The following is a 17,401-nucleotide window of genomic DNA, read 5'->3' as shown; positions in this document are numbered from 1 at the left end:
CATCCCTGGTCTAGGAGGAGGGAGCTGGGGAGCGAACGGAACCATGAGCCTGGTTCTCTGGTTTGGGCTGTCACACACATGGAGGGAAAATGAATGTCACCCTTACCAGCTGTGTGACTTTGGGTAGGTCATCTAACATAGCTGAGCTTGTTTCTTCCTCTGCCCTATGGGGACAAGAAGGCAAGGACCCCCGAGAGGGTGACTCTGAAGGCCAGTAAGTACCAGTTGACCCTGCAGCCTGCCCCCTCCCTATCACACCAGCAGCAGCAGCAGCCTCCATCAAGGAGAAGAGGGTATTTGAATGCTCTGTGGCTCTGGCAGGGACCAGCTGGGCTGGAGGAGAGAGGCTCGGGGTGGAAGGAGGGGTGCTCCTGCAGAAACCTTCATTATGGTGCACATTACTTCGTGCTTAAGTACATTCACAACCTGCTCACTGGAATCAGAAAGGCATAGGCACTCCCTTCCAGGCAGCAGGGAAAAAAGTGCCTGACTGAAATGAAAACTCATCTCCTTTCCCAGAGAGGAGGATTTGAACAGTTTATTTGCTTTCAAAACAGCACCTGTCTCGTCTTGGGGGCAGGATACCAGGGCTTAGCAATAAGCTGAAAAGACCATTCCTTTCAGGAGTTCTAACCTGTAGGCCCCTGACACTGCATGCACAGTTTTACCATTTATGTGCTGGGTTCCATAGGTTTTAGCAGATCCCCAAAGAGGTTTATGACTCCCCCCATGAAAAGGTGAGGATTCCTTTTTTAGGCAGGTATAGACAGGGCCTGGACTATCAATTCCCAAAAGAAGGGTGTGTCTTAGGCACAGGCTCAGAGACCCAGTGGGCCCCAGGGATGGCAGGAGAGGCATCCTGGGTGCCCAGACCCAGGTCCAGCTTGCTTCCTCCCCCACCACACGACTGACAGATCTGTGCACGTGTGTGTAAAGGGAAGGGAAAGAACACTCATGCATCCAAATCTAAATTCTAATTTTCACTTGGGACTTGGATGTAAATCCGTTAGGTCTGAAGTCCAGAAGATGGCGTAATTTATTGAAGGGAGTTTGGAAGCTGCTAAGCTCCCTGATAAATAAACCATGTTTCTTCATCTCAGATATGTGAAAACATATTTTCTAGGGACTTAGAAACCCCCTTGGAAAGTATTAGAATCTTCTCCCTGCAGAAGAGCCAAGCACACAGATACTTGTCTTTTTAAAGATCCTTGACTTTTCTGGGCAAAGAAATAATGCACTCACATGGCAACTAACCAACAACCTGCACTGTTACCCTAACTCTTTCCAAAAAAAGAAAGAACTTTAGTTCCATGAGTTGCAGACAGAGGATGTTATAGAAAGCGACTTGGCATCAGAATTCCCTGGACACTGCCCACACTGGCTCCCTAACTGATGACATCATTACCATGATCACCACTACCCATTGTCCCCAAGCTCTGGAAAGCCGCCAGCATGACCCAGGACTAGAAAATGGAGAAAGAACCTTAGAAATCAGTCCACTCCCATATGCTGGCCACAGAGACCCGAGGGTGGATGTCATTTCTCCATTCTCACCGAGCAAGTCTGAGGAGAGCTGGGACTCAAACCTGTATCTCTGTGCTCAGCCCAGTGCTCCAGGTTTGGGGAGACTGCAGACTCACAGTGCTGCCAACGGTCATGACCTCTGAGCTCCCACTGCCTCTGGTTGTAACCGAGCCCAATAATACTAAGACAGCAGGAGCTAACGAGCCTACAGTGCTTTGGAGACGTGAAGACTCTAAAAGGATGCCTCATTATTATTGATGGTGATGATAATATGTAATATTTATACACCACTCTGTCTGCTAATTTCCAAAATGAGGAAGGAAGAATTTAAAGACCCAGCCAGCTCTGTGGGTAGCAATTGCATTCTTGACAACTTGGATAGACTCTTTATCTCTGGTTGCCTTGTGAGCCTCTGGTGCTTGAATTCTTTCTAAGATGGCACATCAGCAATCCAACCTTCAGATAGTGTGGGCTCACACCCTACGGAGGACACACAGGACACAGGGCAAGAATTGGGAGAGCTGGGAATCATTGCTTCGTATGTTCTCAAGCTCAACCAGTTTAGAGTTACTGAAATGCCACATCATGTCTGATCATGGGCAAGCTTCCCCACCTCCACCCCCACCAATTTTGAGGCCTGACCTCCCTGGGTTTGAATCTCAGTTCTGCTATTTGTTAGTTGTGGGATTTTGGGAAGCTCTCTAACCTCTCTGTGCCTCAATATTCACCACTGTAAAATGGGGATAATAGCACTGACTTTATAGGGCTGTGATGATTGTAGGAGATTAAGTATGTTACAACCTCACACAGTGCCTGGCACTAGCAGGCCGTCAATCCTATGACATTCTTATAATGTAAATCCTATGACATTCTTACAAATGCCCCACATGCCACATTGTTGGAGGGCAGGCGACAGGGGTGAAGTACCCCGTGGGAATCTGTGGTTCCTAGAGGGGGCGGCTGGGAGAATAGAATTCTCCCGTCAGTTATGTGGTGAAGGTCAGCAACACAGCTTTCCTACTTCCCAGGCACATACAATGTTTATTTAAATTATTTCAAGACACTTCAGAGTGGGCTTAAATCCTTGCATTTACCAAATGGGTACTTTCTGTAAGTTAATATACTGAAAGACAAATATATACGTAATGATGAAAAATAGAGCCCAAAGCTAACATTATTATTAATGACAACTTTTATTAGGGAGCAGTTCATTATTGTTGGTGGTGTGATTCTAGTCCCAAGTTCTGGTTCCTGCAGCTCACTTCACCTCCCAGGGCCTAGGTTGTGTGTAAAACAACAACAACGGTTATTTCTGGCCTTAGACTGGAAAGTGAGTTCCCCTCCCCCCCGCCTCCCCCCAAGCCTTGCTCCTCCCCTTGCCAGCTTCCTCCTGTCCTCCTCTCTCTCCACCCAACCCATCTGACGTTTGCCTTCAAGGAGCAGGTTTAGGTTTGAGAGACCAAGCCTTGGAGCGGTGTTCTCAAACTTGAGGTGCAACCCCTTGAGGTCTCAAACCCTGAAGCGCTTGTTACAACACAGATTGCTAGGCCCACCCCAGTTTCTAAGTTAGCAGGTCGGGGTGGGGCCTCAGATTCTGCATTTCTAACCCGCTGGGGAATATTGACCCTGTAGGTCCTGGACCTCACTTTGAGAACTACCGCCTTAGGGCTGTGCTTTTCAATCTTAGCTGCACTAGAACCACCTGAGGAATTAAAAACAATCCTGATTCCCAGGCTGCACCCCAGGTGAATTAAATCAGGATCTTAGAGGGTGGCACCCAGAGAGACCCTGGTTCAGAGGCTCAGCCTCCCTCTAGCCACTGTGCCCATGTTCAGTGCCGTGGGGTCCCCGAGGTGTTGATAGTCACAGGCTTATGCCTGATGGATTAGGGCTCAGCAAACTGTCTCTGTAAAGGACCAGTCAGTAAATATTTCAGGCTTTGCGGGCCACGTGGTTTCTGTTGCACGTTCTTCTTTGTTGTTTGTTTGTTTGTTTCAGCCTTTTAAAAATACAATCTTAGCTCACAGGTCATACAAAACCAGTTTGCAGACCCTTGGAGAATAGCCAGTCACGCAACTATCAAATTTAATGAGGAAAATAGCTACTCACAATTAGCATTATTTATACTGTGGGAGATCAAGATTTGGCCACCCTGAAATATATCTCTTTACCTTGATTGTTTTCTCTGAGGGACATTTGACCTCCCCCACTAACTGCCTAAAGAATTTGACATGGTGGCTCCTTCCTGGAACAGATCTTCTATCATGATGGCTGTAAAGATAATGTAGGATAGAGGTTACAATAGGAAAGGCACCAAGCCTCTTTTATCAAAAACTCTGTCTCTCCCTGACCACATTATCTATAGATGACCCCGAAAAGAATTGTCCTCCTGCCCTCTTTAGTCCCAGGCCACTACCCACCCCCAACACGCTCCTCGCCTTTAGCTGCAATACTTAAGCAAGCAGCTTAGACAGAGGGACGAGTTGCTCATTTCTGAGTTTCTCCCATGTATACATGTTATTAAACTTGGTATTATTTTCTCCTGCTAACCTGTCTTGTTAATTATTTGGCCAGCCATAAGAACCTTAAGGGAAAGGGTGGAGGGAGATTCTCCCTCTTTCCCCTACAATACAATAAATTAAAACCAAGGTAGACCAGGGATTAAAGGTACATTGCAAATGTGGCTTCTCTGTTTTTTATAACTGCTTCTTCTAACAGTTCTCCTTTTTACATTAAAACGAAGGGAGGGGGCTTCTTTCTATCCTCCTTTTCCAGTTCAAGGTACTTGCTTGGAACTCTGGGTTTCCAGCTGAGTTAAAAGCCCTTGGCTATCTGCTCATTGCTCTCAGAAAGTGTTAACTGCCTTCCGAGTATTTCATTCGCTCCCAGTCCTTATAGTCCTAACTTCCTGTCTCACCCTCTCTCCCCACAGAGAGGAGTTCATTTCTTCTAGAAGGCCTGGCTCCCCTAAGCCTGTGTGTGTGCAAAAAGCACACCAAATATAGAGCCACATGGCACTTTCACAAGGCCCCTTCCCTTGGCCTTTCTTCTCTCCGACCCAAAGAGTGCTCTCTCTCTTGGTAACTAAGCCACTCCCTTCCCCATCCCAGACTCTCTGCTTGGCTTTGGTATAAAAGTGATCACGCCGAGAACAGCTGGCAGGTATCTTTGAACAGCCCTCAGAGCTCCTAGAAGATTTTTGCTTTTCAGTGGGTTCCAAACCTCTGACAAAATGGACAATCCCCACCTCCACTCCCGTCCTTTGTTCTTTTCTTTTGAGCTTTTTAAACACTCACTCTACAATCTGTCAGTAAATTACCTAAGCTGACTTTTAAAAAATGTAAGTGATTTAATGCAGAAGGGTGGAGACCTGGATAAGGAAATGGAAGCCTCTGCCGTTTTCCAAAGATATAAATACTAATTGGAATCCAAAGGCATTTGAATGGCCCGCCCATTTAAAGGATTTGTTCTGCCCTAACTGGGCCACTATCCAAAAATGTGACCAAAACAGGAGGTCAAGGGTTGAGGCCCAGGTTGGCTTCACAGACGAGCAACCTGTGCAGTCCCACAGCACCCCTTGCTGAGAAGGATCCTGCATTTGGTTTAATGCTCTGCTGTAGGCATCCTGGAATTCTTCATAATTTTATCTTTGAAGGTGTGTTCCGTATGTGAAGGCCCATGGGATGGCGGGCATGAACGTGAGCAGAGGAGATAGGCAGAGCATGTGTGTCCACGGTTCCTCGCCGCCTCCTTTGATCTAGAGTTCATGATGCCCCACGAGCGCAGAACTCCAGGGCCTCCTCAACCTGTGGAGCTCTGAGAGCCTCAAAGCGAGTACAAGGTAAGGTGTTACGTCTATGAGGGAGCAAGCGGGCGCTGACAGCCCTGGAGGCCAGGCTCTCCGCAGGAACAAGAGCTGGGTTCAAATGCAGAAAGAGAGCTGCTAGGCATTCTAAGAAATGTATCCAAGGAACCCTACAATATCCTGTCCTTTCCTGTTTGTGTTACTTCCTGCACTAGTCACCACTTACACTGAAAATGGTGACAGGAAGGAAGAAAAGACTGAGTCGTGCACACTTCCTTCTCCTTTCAGTCCGTCCTTTACCATCACCCCGAAGGAGAGCGTGTTGATAGAGTGTGGGTGTGCCGAGAAGTGAAATAAAGACAGTTGACTTAGTTCTGGGCATCATTTCCTCTGTTCTGGTATGGCCAAAATACGAGCTATGGAATATGAATTGTATAATTCTGGGGATTCTATACACGAGGTAAATGCTCGTTTATCTCCATTTAAAACTGGCATTGCACAATACAAAGATGAATGGTAAAATTCATGCTAATAATTCAAAATTTTAATTTTTCTTTACTGAGAGTGTCATTAAATAACAAAAACCATCATGACGAGCCAAGACAGAGACCATGGAAGGAAGGACATGCTTTATATTTAGTACCTTTAATGACACTTTTTTCTGTTTTTTGAACCAGGGCCCACATTTTCATTTTGCACTGGGTCCCACACATTATGTAGCCAGCCTGGTGGAGGGACTTCTGCTTGAGGCCAGTCTCGGTGATGGCCGATGAGCTCCTCCCTGAAATATCTGTTCAGTGGACATTCGCCGAGCTCCTGCTGTTTGCTCAGCTCTGCGCTGCCAGGGATAAAAAGTCAGCAAACGTGATTTCTATCCTCAAGTAACGGTGAGGACATAATTCTGAAACCAGAGTACACGACATTGTTTTCCAAGTGTCAGAAGCCTAGTACTTGTCTGTAAAAGGGGTTCTGAGAGAGAAATCTCTACAATATTTCAAGAAACTCGGATCTTTACCTGTCAAAAGGCCCCAGAATGTCACCACACCCGCATGATCACACAGCATATGTGAGGCTTTGTAAAAAACTTTGCAGTCTGTTCCAGACCTCAGACAAACTGACAACACCAGCCCGCTCCTGTCTTGTGTTCTTTTCTCTTCTGAGCCTTTTAAACACACTAGAATCTGTCAGTAAATGACCTAAACTGATCTTTAAAAAACGTCAATGAGGGGGCCGGCCCCATGGCTTAGTGGTTAAGAGTGCGCGCTCTGCTACTGGCAGTCCGGGGTTCGGATCCCGGGCGCGCACAGAGGCACTGCTTGTGGGGCCATGCTGAGGCCATGTCCCATATACAGCAACTAGAAGGATGTGCAACTATGACATACAACTATCTACTGGGGCTTTGGGGAGAAAAAGGGGAAAAAAAAAGGAGGAAGACTGGCAATAGAGGGCCGGCCCCGTGGTGTAGCGGGTAAGTGCGCGTGCTCCGCTGCTGGCGGCCTGGGTTAGGATCCCGGAGCGCACCAATGCACTGCGTGTCAGGCCATGCTGTGGCGGCGTCCCACATAAAGTGGAGGAAGATCTGCCGGATGTTAGCCCAGCGCCAGTCTTCCTCAGCAAAAGAGGAGGATTGGCAGATGTTAGCTCAGGGCTGATCTTCCTCACAAAAAAAAAAAAAAGCACAAATTCCTGAGTGCCATCTGGATCTCTGAATCTGAATATCTAAAAAAAAAAAAAAAAAGATTTGCAATAGATGTTAGCCCAGGGCCAGTCTTCCTCAGCAAAAAGAAGAGGATTGGTATGGATGTTAGCTCAGGGCTGATCTTCCTCACAAAAAAAAAAAAAAAGAAGTCAATGATATAAAACAGAAAGGTGGATACCAGATGGTGAAATCACTATCAGTTATATGGTCTCTGATTAATTTTTTCAGATGGAGAAACAAATATTCATCTATATTGAAGTTTGGCTGACAAAAATCTTTCAAAACATGAAATCTCTGTTTAAAAAAAAAAAGGAAGACTTGGTAAACCAGGACAAAGGTGGGAACCACTGTGGTTATCCCACTACCATCAAAGAGGGTCAGGGAAGCCTGTTTACTAGTTCCAGACAGATCAGGGAACCGTCAGGCAATTTCCCTTAGCATTTCCTGAACCTCGGTAACATCCTTGTTCTTGAATTCTTGGTATTTTACAGTAAAGCTCCTTAGGCCTTGAGAAGGGCCATATGCTTATACAGGGGGCAGTGAAGACAAACGAGAGGAGAAGCTGTTGAGATACAGCTGCCCTCCTCCCCACAGTCGTCTGTGGGGGTGGAATGGCCCTGTTGGAGAGGCACCCAGAGGAGAAAAGGGGTGCTTGGCTGGCCTAGGACGTGCCCAGCAGGAGGCCTCATGCCCCGACCACTGACAAGGGAGGCCAGGGTTTAGACCTGTGCAATTGCACAGCAGTCTCCACCCGGCAGGCCCCTTCTCACCACAGACCCTTTCCCCTGTGGTCAGCAGGTGCCTGGGTACTCTGTGCCTCTCTACCAAGTTGAGCTTTCCAGGCTGAATTCAGGCATCTGCACCCAGGCTAGGAGTTAGAGATCATTTCCTTGGTTTACAGAGGAGGAAACTGAAGCTTAGTGAGGTCACGTGGGGAGGACAGGGCAGATCCCGGATCCCAGGCTGGACGTCTGACCCCAGGGCTGGGCTCTCTGCCCTCTGCGGGCCATCCTTTTCCCTTTCATTCCCTGAGCTCCAGCTGGGGCCCGGGTGAACTCCACGCAGTGTGCACTCTGCTGTTTTCTCCTTTCTTCCTGGGAGCGAGTTTAATCTCCTCAACAGCTAGGTGTGTGTAGGCCAGGGGCGGGGTCTCTACATATTTCTCAGGCCTGGAGGGTCAAGGCTCACAGCAGGCACTCGGGGAATCCGTGTCTATTGATCTGCCCTCCCCACCTCACTCTCCCCTCCACTCTGTCTGCTCTACAGTGCACCGTCTTGTAAGTGTAAACCTTATCAACTCGGGAACCCACAGGAGTCAGCCAGAGCAGGGACGTGTACAAGAAGCAAGGCCAAGGTCCAAAGGAATTAACAGAGGGTTCTGTTCTGTACTCACGTCTCCTCTTTCCACTTCTCTCCATAGTCTCCCTCCTCAACCACCACCTAAAACAACCCAGTGAAACCAGTAACCCTCCTTCTCCATTGTGGGCATACTGTTAATATATTAATGTATATTATATATAATCTTGTATATTATAGAATAGATTATAGCTTACATGTGGTATACAAACTCCCATGGGGTTTAGCAAAGGTGGTGGTAAACATATATTATGCGCCAAAACCCCGGCACAGAGGAGTCACAATGCCACGTGCAAATGAAGTTACAGGAAGAGACAACACGAAAGAATGTTTTCCATGGAGCTGACACTGCTGCTGTAAACAGAGGTCAGGATGTGCCATCATGTCGCCGTCCTCTAGGCTCAGGAATCGCTTGAGAGATGGGCTCCTCTCCACCACAACCGACTCAAGAACAGCGGCGCCAAGTGGACCTCTCCCAGGGAGCAGGCACGTCTGGGCAGTCTGCCTGGAAACACCCCCGGGGGAGGACGATGACAGGCACAGTCGCCCTAAAGCGGCAGCTCTCAGATATCAGCATGTGGCTGTCCACTTTGCAGATATTCAACGTCCCCCCCACCCCTGCCCTGGGTCTGGTGCTCGTCACACACAGTTCAGAGTTCCCCCATACCCCTTGTTGTTGTATGGTGTGCAAAATCGTTTCTTATGAACCTTGACCAAAAATTCGGGAAATTAAACCAGTTGCAAAAAAACACGCATGTGATGAATTCCATGGCCAAGCAAAAGCGATTTGTGGGATCACCACTTTGAGCGTTGGAATCACTACCTTTGGTCCTTCTTGAGGGCCGAGTGTGAGTTACTTGCATACTATTATTTCAACTTGGAGTTGAAAAGACCCCTATGAGTCTTCTGACATAATGGTTTTCTAGTTTTATTTTAGTGGGAGGGACCTTTCTTCAAAGGAAATCTGACCTGGAAGCCAAGCCATAACTCAGGTTAACCCCAAGCTGTTGATATGAGGGACGTGCGGCCCTGCCCATGGGCTTGCTCCTCCCTCAAAAGCTCCTGGGAGCACGATGGGAAAACGAGGCAGCCATCCCCCTTATGAAGTTCTTCACTCACTCACTAACACGGCCTTTCTTAAGCACCTGCTATGTCCCAGGTGCTGGTGAGCCAGCAGGTCAGGGGACAAGGGAAGCCCCCGCTGTCCCGAAGCTCCAGTGTGCTCGGATGGAGCAGGGAGACGTTCAGGCGGTGTGAGGGCTGTGAAGGAGTCAGAGCAGGGCGGTGGATGTGACTGTGGCCGGGAGGGGCTACTTTAGATAGGGATCTGGAAAGGCCTCTCTGAGGAGCTGAAACATGAGCTCAGAGCAGAACGATAATCTGGAAAGATGCCCTGATGCCCTGATTTTGACCAATGAGAAAGCAGACCCAAAGAGGTGAAACAACTTTTTCCAGGTCACACAGCGGGTAGGAAGCCAAGCTGATGCTTGACCCCAGGTTTCCAGGCTCCCTGGCCAGGGCTCTTTCCTTTCACAGTGTTTACTACATGCAAACAAGGCTCGGTGACAGGCGACATCCAAGGGCCCACCCACCACCAACCACGCCCTGCTGTTCAGGCTGGCTGTCACGACTCTTGACACCTTCCTTGCCCTCCTCAGCCATCACGGCCTGGGGGCTCTGCAACCCAGAAGACAGCACCCTGGAGTTGACATCCAGACCCGTGACCTGTGACCTCGGCTGGGAAAGCTTCCTCCTCTCCAATCTCCCTGGCCGCAAGCAGTGGAAAGTGCTCCTACTGCTTCCGCTGGTGGCGTGAAGATGACAGCAAGATGGCGGGTATAAAGCCCCCTGGCTCACCTGGAGGAAGGCTCTCTGGAAAGCCAAGCTGCTCCAGGGCTACGATTTAAAGACCAGCCACGCCAGGTTTCCTCTCATGTTGCAGAAGGTGTTCACACAAAAACTGCGGCACCACACAGGCCTTACACATCTCACACACCAGGAGTCCAAAGCCGGGCTCCAGGCAGACACTCCTAATATGCTGACTATCACGGAAGCAGCATGCAAATGGCTCCCTCTACTCCCACAAACAAAACGGCTCCAGGCCCCCAAGTGTTCCCCAAACCTCCGACTGGGCACTGCAGGCCCAGCATCTGCCCTTTGCTCTTACTGCTGTCAAAGCACTTCCCCAGGCATTAGCCAATTTGAGCTTCCAGCCACCTCATGAGGTAGGCAGGACAGCCATCATTAGTCCCATTTTGTATACAAAGCAACTGAGCCCCAGAGTGACCTGTGCTGGGAACACTGCTACTGACACAGCAACAACCACTAAGTCCCGATTCCAACTCAGGTCTCCAGACTCCAACTGCAGCTTCTTTCCACCATAATCCAGCTGCCCACAAATTAAACACACACTATCCACCTGACCTAATACCACCCTCATTCTCTCCCCCACCCTTCCACCCACATCCTATGCCCAAGAGTGTCCTAGGAGTTTGTCCAGAAGCTGCCTCTTCTCTCTACGGCACCCCTGCCTCACACTGTGTGCCGTGTGCTGGAGATCTCTGTAGAGGTTCCTGCACACTCAGCAACTCAGACCCAAGCTGAGATGCTCTCCTGCCCAACCCAACTGAGCCCTCCTCCCTTTCATATTCCAGCACATTCATGCATGTGAACACTGTAAACAGCGCCAGTGAAAACAATACACCTTAGAAACTGCCACACCTTCCTTCTTTCCATACTGAACCAGCCAGCTGCACCTGCGAGAATGGGCAGGCCAACACAGGTGACAGGGCCTGCAGAGCTATGTTCCCATAAACACACAGATGTGCCCATGGGACTCGTGGACAACCCTGCACAGACAGATAGACCGGCTGAGAACAGTCCTATTCATGCATGAGACACACCAGCTGCCAGCATTTAGCAAACCCTGTTTTGCAGGGGGTAGGGAGCCAAGGAGTGCACAATTCTAGCCAGGATCGCTCTGGACCTGTCGCCTCGGGTTTATGCGTAAGAGCCAGCTACTGGAATTCAGGGTGGACAAAGAGAATGACATTTTGGAGAGGGACAAACATGCACAGAGCACGCTGGACTGCACAAGACACTCAGAGGCCCAGAGCTCTGTCCCAGCACTCAAGGGCGGAAATCGGGATCTGGTTATGGACACAAACGCTGCGGACCCCGTACAGACTTCCATCCCGCACACATCCATCCTGAGTGTCTGGAGGATTCCTGCCCCGCTCCTCATCCAGAGTTAGCTCGCCCCTGTCCGCTAGGGCCCCACCACCCTCAGCTCAGGGAAACGAGGAGGCGGGGGCGGTACGGGAGGTGGGGAAGCCGCGACAGGGCCCGCCTCGCTGGGACCCCCTCCTTCCCGCGCCCCCCGGACCTGGCGCGCTCTCCGCGCCCCCCTACTTACCGGGCCGTGGGCCGCGGCGCTCCGGACGCAGCGAGGGGACCGGAGGCTGGGAGGCGGAGCGGCGGCTGGCAGGCCCGCCCGGCCGCCCACTGCCCGCAGCCCGGCGCGCTCTGCCCTCCCACCCGGAGGGGGTCAGGGTGCGGGCTGCCAGAGCACGCTGGACTGCACCCAGTCCCGCGCCCGCGGGCACTTCCTGCCGCCCGGCCCTCCGCCCCGCCCCCTTCTCCAGCCGCCCACCCTCCCTCCTCGCCCCTCCAATTCCCAGGCTCCGCGCTCTCCCAGCCTGGCGCGCCGGGCTCGCCCAGACGGCCTGTGCAGGCCGCGTCTTTGTCTGGGAGTTTGCCTTTCTTCGATTCAGAGCACACAGAGCGAATTAAGTGGGAGTTAGGGGCAGCTGTGAGGTTGCCTGGGGGATCCTCGCGAGGAGGGGGGATGGACTGGGGGTCCGGGCGGCTTACAAACCTCCCCGTCTGCCCGTGGCCTCCTCTCCCTGCTCCCTCGGTCTCCCTGACCCCTAGGTTGCCCCCTCCCTGGTGGAGGGGAAATCTGCAGGGTCCTGGGTGATCACAGCCTCTCCTTCCCCTTCCCCTGTCCCCGCCCCACGTACACAAGGAAGTCTCCCGTCACTGCCCTGTCCCTCTGAGAGTCCTGTGGACCATCAGCTTTACATTTCGGGGGCCCGGGGAGAATCAAGATCTCTTCCCAGACAGAGCCCATCTGTGCACGTCCTGGCCGAGAACAGGTGCAAAGCTGCCTATAACTGGCTCTGTTCTCACTGCGGGGCATGCGTTATGTGTTATTTCCCGAAGCAACACAGGCTTATGCTTGTCCAACTATGTTCTTCTAAAAGTTGACTGCGGTGAGACAGGTTACCCATTTACCAGGCTGCTGGGTCAGGGAAGCCATTGGAGGCAGGGAAGCTGACAGAGGCAGGGCACTGGAGGCACAGCCTTCTAAATCCCTGGCGGCTGCTGACAAAGAATTAGCAGAGGGCACATAAGGTGGGGCTCTCGGAAGGTGGTGATGCAGTAGTTCCTGTGAGAGGAGGACCCAAAATGGAGGGTGAACTCCAAGATGCAGCAGAGGGCATCTACAGAGCTTGCTGTGTGCCTTGTAGAAGGAGGGGCGGAGAGGGGGTCTCAAGAGAGAGGCCCACGGTGGTGCTGTGGGTGTAGAAGTGGGAGGAGGACCTGGAGTGATGTGAAGCTGAGAGAAGATGAGCTGGAGGGAGAGTGTTGACAAGGTAGAGAGGGCCAGGCTGAGGAGAGAACCCAGGTCCAAGGCGGAACACTGACACCATCCAGGAGGCTCAGCACAGTGCAGGGTGCCAGCATCGGGGAGAAGAGGGCATGTTCAGTAGGGGCCCACGCTCCAGGGACACCAGAGGAGGGTGCCCAGGAAAACAGAGGGAGACTTGGGAATGAGCACATCTTTGGGGACTCTTAGGAGAGTTGTTTCACGGGTGGGGAGTATAAGCCAGATTGCTCCTCCTTGGGGGCATCTGGATCCAATCCGTTGATGCAGAGGTACAAAGCCACGTCCCCTTGCTTCCATTCTGGAGGACACTAAGGGCTGTCCCAGCTCCAGAGCTTCCCCAGGGATCAGCTGAGGCCTCTGTGGAAACTGCATCTCAGTTCAAGTTCACTCTCTGCCCAATCCTATTGCCTCACTCTCTCACAGGTGTTGTTCCCAAGAGGACCTCCCAACAGACCTCCTACATGCAGTCTCCACACAGAGAGCATTCCTGGAAATTCCACCTAGACATAGGGCCATGAGAAAGGGAGAGTGACAGAGAAAATGTGGGATGATGGTAAAGACAGAAGGCCAGCATTAGGGAGTGAAGGCCAAGCAATATGGTGGGAGAGAGGCCTCGCAAGCACGGAATATGGTGGCCTCTCCTTCTGACCTTCTTCCAGACGTCTAATGAAGACTTTGACCTCTAATGAAGACCTTGACCTCTAATGAAGCAGTTTTAAGAGACAGAGATTGTCAGAAAAAGTCAGAGAAGGTGGTGTTAAAAGAAAAGACTGAGAAATGGGGAGCCAGAGGAGAATAATTCATAGTAGAATAGGGGTTTTCAAAAGACAGGCAGAGGAGAGAAGGATAGAGTAGGCCTGAGGAGGGAGAAGAATGCCCAGGTGGGGTAAGGTTGAGGGGATGTGCCTGTTCACTCAAGTTAGCAATATTAAAACAGTAATTAGGAAAGAGAGGGTTGGAAAATGTTCTGGAGGGACCTTCTAGCAATATGAGAGGGCAAGTGATAAATGAACCTCTGGACCAGCACATCCCCTCTCCAGCACTATCTCTAGTAACATTAAACATCTACAGTAGCAAACCAATGGAAATATTATATGCAATCTAAAATTTCCCAGTAGCCAAATTTAAAAAAAAATGTAAAAAAAGAAAAAGGTGAAATTAATTTTAATGATACATTTTATTTAACACAGTATATCTACAATATGATCATTTTAACATACATCAATATAAGAAATTATTTCTGAGATATTTTACATTTTCTTCCTACTAAGTCTTCCAACTCTGGTGTGTATTTTACACTCACAGCACATCTGAGTTCAGATACTAAATTTTCATTGGAAATACCTGATCTGTATTTAGATTTCATAACATTTATGGTTGAAGAAGTAGATTTACAAACCTAAGTTGCTCCATATATACTTATGCTTTTCAATAACAAAATCTAATGATCAGTTTTTAAATTGAAGTTTATGTCCCTTAAAATTAATTGAAATAAAAAATTAGTCGTTCAGTTGCACTTAGCCCATCTCAGGTGCTCAGTAGCCACATGTGGCCGTGGCTACCGAAGCACACCACACAGGTTGAGAATAAGAATTCCTAGACTTGTGGATTTGGTCTTTGTTTTGTTCTCACCTTCTGTGAAAGAATGGACCCCTTGCCCCCCATCAAGTGCTGCTCCACTAACAAGATTCTGATCCGTTCCATTTTATTTCACAGGACACACTTGAAGAAGATGAGGGAGAAGGGTGAGAATCCAGCATCTGTTGGACTAGATGAGGAGTGAGGAAAGTGAGACATGAGTCGGAAGTATTCCGTTCTGATCCTTATTCTGTGTCCTCATGAGGAATGCTGGGGTTTCTCTGTCAAGTTGGGTCCTCCAGAGGTTGAACTGGTAGTGCACAGGACAGCTCTTGTTGATCATCTCCCATGTCGGCAGTTTCCCTTGAGCCCTGAGCACTGGCTTTAATAATAGACACTTGACTGTGGCTGCTAGGTCTGGGCCTCATTTCCTGCATCTGCAAAATGGGATTTTGCAGATTTCCCCCTTATTTGGGGAAAAAATGGGAGGGACAGGTGAAATCCCAGGTATGAAGCTACCGTGAAGGAGTTTTAGTCCCAGATTTGCAGACCTGTGCTCCTCATGCAGGCCTGTAGCACATCTTCTGCCCCTGGCTGGGGGCCGGCAGCTTCTGCTCTCAGTCCGCACTCTGGCACCACCTGCCTGCCTTACGTCTGATGGAGGGATCCATCATGAGATACTGGAGTGATGGAAGTTGTAGAGACGCCTTTAGAGATGTAAAAAGAATAACAGTAACCGACTTCTTTCCTTTGTTCTAAAATGGCCTACATCTATTACTTGGAGGTACAGGGTAGATCTTGTGGGACTCCCTCCACCCCAGCACACGGCCTGATATCCTTGCTTTCCAGCAGTAGTATCTATATTCATTCCTAGAAATGGAGTCACAAAAATACCATTTTTATGTGTGGATGGTTACACCGCCCGCCCCCTCCCCCCGCCCATGACACTGAAGAGGATGATCTGGTGGTGTTGGCGTTTCCAGGATATATGGCACATTAGCTTAGCATTCAGGTTGTACCATAAACCCTCACAGGTCAGGAATTGTAAAACTTGGTGCACCAGCCTGTCTTTCAAAACAATTTCCAGTCGCAACCTAGGAGGGCTGCAAGGCAATGAAGCTTCCCTTGACAACCTCTACTCCTGCCTCCCTGACAGTCCTGCTCCGTTAAGTTGCCCTGATAAGAACTCTATATAGACTCTGAGAGCCACTCCCAAGAAAACCAGCTATGTTCTTGGAAGCAGAAACACCCAGGTGGAAAGCATTCCCTCTGCTTACACCTCACACAGCTTGTCTGACTCAGCCTGTTTCCCCATCTTTAAAATGGGGAGTAACTCCTTCTGAGGTTCTACCCTCTTAGAGAGGGGAAGTTGGCCTTGGTTTCTTCATCCATGTGAAAAATAGAGCTAAATAGCCTCTGGTCAGCACCCTTCCCTGCCCCGGAAGGACTGGGAGTGACCTGATGTGAACTATTGATCAGTTTAAATTGGCTGGAATTCAACCTACATTTCACTACGAACTTAATGACTGTTCATTTTTGCAACAATACCTGGTGCTTAACAGGAGGTGGTAAAGAAATGCTCGTGGCATCGAACCCCACAATCTCAGTATAGTTCCCATGAGAGAGATGTTACACCAGCAGTAGGAGTTTTTCAACTGTTGTGAGGCATACTTCCAATGACACCAAGAACATTAGCTGTACTAATTAGTGCTTGAAAAAATTACTGATCTTCATTAACAGTGTCAGAAGCATTGCTCAGATGTCCAATTGCTTGTCATGCTCTCTTGGCATTCTGCATGAAGGATTTTACAGTCTGGTTCCTTCCCAGGAGAACATTAAGGCAAAACATAGAAAAACACATTTAGGGTGCAGAAAACATAAAACAGCTGAGCAAATATATAAATAACATGCAAAATGACACAAATATTTACAGCTGGAATTTTTTGGTGTGTGTAGCACACACTGCTAATCCTCTCTCATCTTCTCTAAGAAGTTTTCTAGAGCCTGCTTCTATAACTCTGCATAGGCTCTCCCAGGGGTCCAAGGTCACATGCCAGGGAGGAAGATAAGCCTCTGGATAAACACAGTGAATTTTCCTGGAGTATCTATGTTATTTAAGATTTATTTTTTGGGATAATGTTTTTAATATTTTCAAAAGTATAACATATATATATACTCATTGTAGAAAATTTAATCAATATAGAAGATTAAAGAAGAAGTAAAATCACCCGAAATCTTAGCTATCAGAGATAATCAGTGTATTATTTTGGTGACTACCCTTTTAATCATGTGTGTTTGCTTGTGTGTGTGTGGTTATAATCGGATTTATTTCATTTTAGAGTATATTCTAGTAATCTTTTTATGTCAGTGGATTTAAGAATATGTTAATCATTTTTTATGTAATATACGGATGTACCACAGTTTATTTAACTAATCCCTCCCCCCCGCTTTTTTTTTGGTGAGGAAGATTTGCCCTGAGCTAACATCTGTTGCCAATCCTCCTCTTTTTGCTTGTGGAAGATTGGCCCTGGGCTAACATCTGTACCCATCTTCCTCTACTTTATATAAGGGATGCCTGCCACAGCACGGCTTGATGAGCGGTGCACAGGTTGGCACCCGGGGTTCCAAACCTGTGAACCCTGGGCGGCTGAAGCGGAGTGCGTGAATTTAACCACTATGCCACCAGGCAGGCCCCTAACTAATCCCCTATTGATAGATATTTAGGATGTTTTCAATTAAAAAAAATTTTACAATATGGTTATGAAAC

At 49.0% G+C, this 17,401-nt stretch overlaps 1 protein-coding gene across 1 annotated transcript in view; it reads right to left on the bottom strand.

Annotated features, from left to right (window-relative positions):
- Positions 1–11,959, bottom strand: part of TSPAN11 (tetraspanin 11) — a 69,377-nt gene extending 57,418 nt beyond the window's left edge. Inside the window, exon 1 of the mRNA XM_058559038.1 lies at positions 11,800–11,959. The gene's annotated coding sequence lies outside the window, so the exon portion shown is untranslated. The remainder of the gene's footprint in view (positions 1–11,799) is intronic.
- Between the last annotated feature and the right edge of the window lie 5,442 nt (positions 11,960–17,401).

The sequence above is a fragment of the Diceros bicornis genome, chromosome 17, assembly GCF_020826845.1.
Source record: "Diceros bicornis minor isolate mBicDic1 chromosome 17, mDicBic1.mat.cur, whole genome shotgun sequence".
In the NCBI taxonomy this organism is placed as follows: Eukaryota; Metazoa; Chordata; class Mammalia; order Perissodactyla; family Rhinocerotidae; genus Diceros; species Diceros bicornis.
This window is presented reverse-complemented; position numbering and strand designations above follow the sequence as displayed.